At 44.1% G+C, this 8,053-nt stretch overlaps 1 pseudogene; it reads right to left on the reverse strand.

Moving 5' to 3' along the window:
* Positions 1-7,735: 7,735 nt before the first annotated feature.
* LOC126164333 (5S ribosomal RNA) lies at positions 7,736-7,853 on the reverse strand (annotated as a pseudogene).
* Positions 7,854-8,053: the final 200 nt, after the last annotated feature.

Below are 8,053 nucleotides of genomic sequence, written 5' to 3' on the forward strand. Positions count from 1 at the left end.
TTAGCATGTAGTGTTACAAATCGCCGGCCGGAGTGGCCGAGTGAATGGTTCCAGGTGCTACAGTCCGGAACCGCGCGACCACTACGGTCGCAGGTTCGAATCCTGCCTCGGGCGTGGATGTGTGTGATGTCCTTAGGTTAGTTAGGTTTAAGTAGTTCTAAGTTCTAGGGGACTGATGACCTCCGCTGTTAAGTCCCATAGTGCACAGAGCCATTTTCTTGGCTGCTGCTGTAACATTTTATAGCCCATATAAGCCATGTGACTGATTTTCGTATGTCCACCGTTATGTCATACTATCTGAGAAATTCACTGAATTGTTCGTGAGCTTTGACAACACTGGCACGCTACTGCACGAGCTCTGGCAGCAACGTGCAATTATGACGAACGCCGACCCTCACAAGGCGTCTGTGGGATACAAATGGTTACCACAACAGCAACCACAACAGATTGTCCTGACGGAGTCGATGGAGGATTTCATCGAAAGTTCGAAATTCTAACCACATTTGATCCTACAAGGAAACTGAGAATGTTCTATGCAAGAATGTCGTCGCTGTAAACTTCGAACCTATTACAGGTAGGTTTGTTGCAGATCTTAGTTCTCTTTGGCCAAATATCGCAGTAGGGCTATAGTGCGACATAAGAGTTCCCATTCTGGAATACTTACAAGGGAACCTCCCTATCGCACCCTCCTCAGATATACAGATTGGCACAGTGGATAGGCCCTGAAAAACTGAACACAGATCAACCGAGAAAACAGGAAGAAGTTGTATGGAACTATGAAAAAAATAAGCAAAATATACAAACTCAGTAGTCCACGCGTAAAATAGGCAACATCAAGGACAATGTGAGCTCGAGAGCGCCGTGGTCCCGTGGTTAGCGTGAGCATCTGCGAAACGAGAGGTCCTTGGTTCAAGTCTTCCCTCGAGTAAAAAGTTTAATTTTTTATTTTCAGACAATTATCAAAGATCAGGCAATCACACATAATCAACTTCGCTCTCCAAAATTCCAGGACATGTTCAGATTTGCTTGGACGTATGCAGGATTTGACGGTCTACATACGGAAAAATTTGAAAACTTTAAAAACGTATGTTTTGACAGAGCGCAGGGAAAACTGTGTGACTGTGAAACTGTTGCATTCATTTGTTCCAGTTTATGTGACAAACTCTTATGTTTTCATCACTTTTTTGGGAGTGATTATCACATCCACAAGAAAACCTAAATCGGGCAAGGTAGAAGAATCTTTTCACTCATTCGCCAAGTGTACAAGTTAGGTGGGTCGACAACATATTCCTGTCATGTGACGCACATGCCGTCACCAATGTCGTATAGAATATATCAGACGGATTTTCCTGTGGAGGAATCGGTTGACCTATGATCTTGCGATCAAATGTTTTCGGTTTCCATTGGAGATGCACGTCCCTTCGTCTACTAATCGCACGGTTTTGCGGTGCGGTCGCAAAACACAGACACTAAACTCAGTGAACAGAGACGTCAATGAACGAACGGACAGATCATAACTTCGCGAAAATAAAAAATTTTAAATTTTCGCTCGAGGGAAGACTTGAATCAAGGAGCTCTCGTTCCACAGCTGCTCACGCTAACCACGGGACCACGGCGCTCCTGAGCTTCTTGTTTTCTTGATGTTGCATATGTTGCATATCGACTACTCAATTTGTATATTTTGCTTATTTTTTTCATAGTTCCACATAACTTCTTCCTGTTTTCTCGATTGATCTGTGTTCAGTTTATCAGGGCCTATCCACTGTGCTAACTTATAACTAAATCTGAGGGGGGTGCGATGGGGAGGTTCCCTTAGGAGGGTTCAGGAACCCCCTACTCGCACTGAACCTCCAGAAATGTCTCCGTTTAGCCTGTGAGTCCGTAGATGATGCTATAATGGGCCTACAGTGTAAATGGTCCAGTATACCTGACCACGTTTTCAAAGCCGAGTTTTGCTATGATTAAGCCAGTCCATCCTTGAGCTGACTTAGAGAGCCGCCGCGTAGGAATTCTTCCTACCCGTTATGTGGCGATGCCCTCGAGTCATACGTCTCCTTACAGAGCCGTAGCAGCGTCGTCGGCTTCTGAAAGTGCCATACCACAGTCTGTGTTTTGCGTAATTAAGTGCGAAAAAGTTTTTGAGCAATGAATTTTTACACGGGGTGTTATTAAGGAGTGTTTATTTAAGAAACACCGTAAAATGAACTTGTTCATACTGATTATAAGCTAACAATTAACGGTACCAGAGTATGGTCTACCGCATAACTAGATCGAAAGACATCCTATCGATGACTGGCGATTATGGCGTCCAGTCTGTAACCTGAGCGTTCATGTGGCATAGTTCGTATAAGATCGTACATCTTCAATTAAGCGAAAGTTATTCATTTGTTTATTAACATCAACGCTTCCTGGAATTGTAAAATTGCTGAAGGGTAGCATTTATGAACCGTAGACTCATCCTGATGTCTGAGTGGCAAAAGGCAACATTTTTTATCAAATATGTATTAATAATAGTTACTTTATTCGCGCCAGAATAAATGTACTTTCCCTACGTGTCTCTTTGTTGACGTCACGAGCGATTTCTGCATCGGCACCTCTACCCACTGGCTCTGAAGCCCCAGATGGCCAACCTCCTCTGCTAGCCAGCGTGGCAACCTTCCGCTCTCTCCTTACTCCGTACGTACTGCAGCGCAGATACATTCATTCGCATACGTGATATAGCAAAACTGGAAATATAGCAAAATGCGCTCGTATCGGCAAGTAAGCGGTACCTTACAAGGGAACACCTAGTTCCTACATTCACCTCACAATCAATGGAAGTTACCGAAAACGTTGATGGGGACTGGAGAGTTGGAATGATTTCAATTCATTTCTGAGACAATGTTGCGAATTGTACCAGCCAAAACCTGAAATTTTGTTTTCGTGTGTGTTTTGGAGTGAAGTATGTGTTGATACGATGTAGTAAGCAGCGACAAAGGCTGAGAAATCGAAATGTTTGGGGCGGCAGGGATGTATCCATTACTTAGAAGAAGACATAATTTACTCAGAACTGAAACACATTAAAATCAGTTTCCAACAAGAGACACAGCTTACTATAAATATAGAGCCCTTAAAAAATATTTAAAATTTCACGTCAGTTCTTCATGAACAGAAAGAACGTTTTCCAAATGCCGCAGAATAACGAAAATCTGTCCTTGAATAATTAAAATACAAAATGAAAGAACAAGATGTAGAGAATATACTAGAAACAATGGAACTGTATTACACGTGGCTGAGCGTGTAAAGACGAAGCAAAATTTTATAACAGAGGATCAATGCTCTTTGTTCCGGAGTATCAAATTTAATTATTCTATAACCCAGGGTTAAAATGCACATTATAACCTGCCACGTTAACAAAATTCACAAAATGAGACAATGAAATGAGTATCAGAATGAACAAAACAACCGTCCTGAACATTTCTCGGGTAAAGAGCTGAGTGGCGTCATCCAGAAAGCGCAATATTGCGGCGAAACATGTTCTTGTCATGTTCAGGTGTTCTTGATGACTGACTGTTTTTTTTTTTCATTTCCAGCTCTGAGCGAGCCATGGAGAAAACCGCTCTATTGGTGCTAAGATTTATTCTGCTTTGACTCTATTAATTAATTTGCTGCGATATTGAAAAATAAACAGTTTTCAGCTTTGCCTCACCATTGTACCGCCTCCCCCCCCCTCCTCACCTCTGAGCCACCTCCCGGCTGGTTTTGGATACGTACCTAGTGCGTTAAGGAATTGGGAGGGGGGGGGGGTGCAGCGACGTCGGGCCTCGATCCAATCTCTTGAGTCGCTGCACGACTGGCGCTGGACGCATGTCTCTGCCGGCGTGGCTACTATGCGTCCTCGTCTTCAACTGCCATCACGGGAGCATATTTCCAAGCAGATTCCCGCTGTGCCGTGATTGTGTTCAATAATGGGTCAAAGACATTGCGTAATTGAAAACCACTTTGTTTATTTATTAGTTCGTCGTGCAGTCGGATCTTTATAGGCTCTTTTAGAATACAGTCCCAGACGGTGGTTGATTGCTGTAACAACTTCGCACCGCCATAGTTCTTTGCTTGTCCGTGGGAGATGCAGTGCTCTGCCACTGCGGTCTTTGTCGGCTGTTCGTTGTCTGCGTAGCGTTTATGCTCACTGTATCTCTCCTATGCCGTCCAGATAGAAAGACCTACATCCATTTTTCGAGACAGCCGAGGGAAAACATGAGATCAAGCAACATAACGCTCGCCATATGCCCCAAGATAAATTTACCTTTATCATTAAATCCCATCTAAAGAAGTTGCTTTCTCTGAACTGCTGGAAGGAATGCACGGAATAATCTTACCCAAGATAATCACAATTAGACGTAACCTGTTCGACAACCCCGGCCCCGGCGCTAGCTTCAAGTTGAGGCTGGCCCACTGTGACGCACCACACCCATTAATGCTGTCGCTCTGCGCCACACGTCGACTTGCGTGCTGCCGCAGTAGAAACACGTCATCCGGCCAGGCGGCAACTGCCGAGCGAGTAGGGACTCAACTGTGCCCTATGCGGCACAGCTTGTATTGCGTAATGCTAGACAACTTGCGCCAAGCACTTACCATGAGAGGTTTTGTCAGACACTTCGTCGAAATTCTTTTTATTGTAAAATTTGTATACATACCCTTGTAAATTCTAAAATTTCCCATTAAAAAATAAATAAATCCGGACTACAGTCTGAATCTAGACGTTAAGATGCCACCGCTCACATGCTGTCTTCCTCGTTTGCTAACTGTTCCCTCTCTCACTAATCTGTCCCACTTTGCAAATTCTGGCTTGCTTCTCTTAACCTGTGAAATCCGATGATCATTAGCAGTTCCACTCTTTTCCTCTGATTTCCTTCAGGTGTGCCCCAGGGCATTATAGTAGGTCCGCTGCTTTTTACGATTTACGTAAATGATTTGGTTGATGGTCCTGACAGCAGCATTAGACTGATTGCCGATTATGCTGTAGTCTACAGGAAAGTAGTATCACACGGAAGTTGTGAACAAATCATTGAGGACTTGCAAAAAATAAATGCGTGGTGTAAAGATGGTAGTTATCTCTGAACGTTAGTATGTGTAACCTACTGCCTATAACAAGGCAAAAATCCCCAATAATGTACGAGTACAAAATAAATGCCCAGTCTTTGGAAGCGGTAACATCCGTCAAGTATCTGGGTGTGACTATTCGAAATGATTTCAAATGGAATGATCGAATTACAAAAGTAACGGGCAAGGTGAACTCTAGACTGCGGTTTAGTGGTAGAATCCTGAAGCGATGCAGTCGTTTAACAAAGGAAATAGCTTACAATACGTTAGTTCGTCCAGTCTTATTGTTCGTCTGTATGGAACCCTTACCAATTGGGTCTGATTCAAGAGATTGAGAAGGTCCTAAGAAAAGCGGGAAGATTCGTGACTGGTACATTTAGCCATCGCGAGAGCGTTATCAATCTCATAGAAAGTTTGAAGAGGGACACACTTGCAGATAGACGGCGCGCTAAACGGAAGGGGCTGCTCACTAAATTACGAAATCCGATCTTCGCCGAGGATGTAGAGCATATATTATTACCACCAACTTTCAGATCGCGCAATGATCACCATTCAAAGTTAAGGGAGATTGGAGCTCGTACTGAGACGTTCAGACTGTCGTTTTTCCCTCGCGCGATCCGCGAGAGGAACAGAGGGGAGGATATATGACTTTGGCGCGAATTGTGCCCTCCGCCACACACCGCTTGGTGGCTAGCTGGGTATATATGTAGATGCAGATGATTTCAGTACAGTATGTTTCCTGTTCAAGTAAATACAAATCTTCGGCGCACAAGATATTTCAGTTATCGAGTAAAATTCGACTCCTTCCAGTTCATGATTGTGATATGACCCTTGCTGTTAATCTACAGGGTGATTCAAAAACAAAGCACAGATTTCAGTTGTTTATTACAGACAAGCTATGAAAAAAAATATGTTGCGAATAGAGGAAGGTTCAAAATTTTATGTTCGAACAGACTCTACGTCATACACTCGGGCACCATCGAAACAGTCGTCCATTTCATTTCACACGCGAGTCAACAGCTTCAGCAGTTAGATCTCTTGGCGCTTGTTGAAGGGTGGCTATCAAAGATTCTGCCTTTTACGTACTATCACAGAAAAAACTCGCAGGGTATGAGGCATATTGATCTGGGAGTCCAAGAACAATGAAGAAGATATCCACTTTTTCCAAGCCAACGTTGTGGGATGCTGTCTTTTACGTACTATCACAGAAAAAAATCGCAGGGTATGAGGCATATTGATCTGGGAGTCCAAGAGCAATGAAGAAGATGTTGTCCACTTTTTCCAAGCCAAAGTTGTGGGATGGTGCCGTTAAGAAAACGTCGCACCTCAACATGAAAGTGTGGAAGGGCGCCGCGTGCATAAAAATTAAATCATTGGAATCTTCTTGAGGTTGAAGAAACAATCAGTTTGGCAGCATTTCTAGGTATGATATAGCCTGTCACAGTTTTCTCCACAAAAAAGAAAGTTCCATAAACTATGTGAACAGATACTCCAATAATGTTCGAAGACGACACCAGCATTTCGTGACCCCAAAATTCTTACATTACGTCAGTTTATTTTACGCGATAGACGAAACATCGATCAGTAGGATAAGACGAATCTCTCATAAATAGTATCCTCTGTAATATACCGGAGAAGTAAAATGCAAAATCCGTACCTTCAGTTGGGGTCGCCACGTGTAACTGCAGATTGTTCGCCTTCATATGCATTAGTCGTTTCAGAACACGCCACATGTTTGTTTGAGTTTTATGGCCGTCCGAGTGCGCCGTTTGAAAGCATCACGGATACGCTCAACACTTTCATCAGACATCCGTGGCCGAACGGTGCTATTTCCTTGACACAAGCAGAAAACTTCCAAGAATTCTTTTTACTTGTCATATATCTGCTTGTGCAGAGATGGCTTGTGCTGAACCTACGGCGGAATGCGCGTTGCACTTCAACAGTAGATTGACTTCGTGCAAATTCGGGAAACAAAATTATTTCTCTGGTGTTGTACTCGCTATGTTGCTAACAAACAAACAACAGAGCAGGTCTGTCGTCAAAACTTTGACCTTTCATCTATTCAGTGACAAGAGCAATGTGTTTCCATCATTTATAGTTTGCCGATAGTGATCAACTGAAATCTATTCTTTCTTTTTGAATCACCCAGTACACAACATGATTAGCCTTTAATCGTTGCAATAGTACACTGCAGCATTCACGCCTTTACATGGGCTTGAGCGCAATAGTTCTGTTGTGACACGAATCAGAATCTCTGATTTTCACTGTACTGCAATACACAAGCCACTTTACGGTGTGTAGCCAAGGGTACTTCGCGTACCGATATCGTTTCCCGAGTTCCCTTTCAGCTGCACTCGAGGATCGTGGTTTTGAAGAGCGACAGTCACCACATCTCCGTCCAATCTCTAACTTCTCTCACTTTATGGTAGTGGTAATTTCGCTTGTTGTATGTGCACTCCGTCTTCAGGCTATGAGTGGCCTTCTGGGACCATCCGACCGCCGTGTCATCCTCAGTGGAGGATGCGGATTGGAGGGGCGTGGGGTCAGCACACCGCTCTCCCGGTCGTTATGATGGTATTCTTTACCGAAGCCGCTACTATTCGGTCGAATAGCTCCTCAGTTGGCATCACGAGGCTGAGTGCACCCCGAAAAATGGCAACAGCGCATGGCGGCCTGGATGGTCACCCATCCAAGTGCCGACCACGCCCGACAGCGCTTAACTGCGGTGATCTCACGGGAACCGGTGTATCCACTGCGGCAAGGCCGTTGCCCTTGTTGTATGTGAAAGGAAGTAATATGCTGCCTGACACTTCTTGGAACGTACGGTTTCCATATTTGAACAGTAAACCTCTCCTTGATGCACAATGCATCTCTTGCAGCGTCTGCCACTAGAGTTTGTTGAACATCTCCGTAACGCTCTCGTCATTACTCAGGGATCCCGTGACGAAATGCACCGCTCTTAATTGCATTC

The sequence above is a fragment of the Schistocerca cancellata genome, chromosome 2, assembly GCF_023864275.1.
Source record: "Schistocerca cancellata isolate TAMUIC-IGC-003103 chromosome 2, iqSchCanc2.1, whole genome shotgun sequence".
Taxonomy (NCBI): Eukaryota; Metazoa; Arthropoda; class Insecta; order Orthoptera; family Acrididae; genus Schistocerca; species Schistocerca cancellata.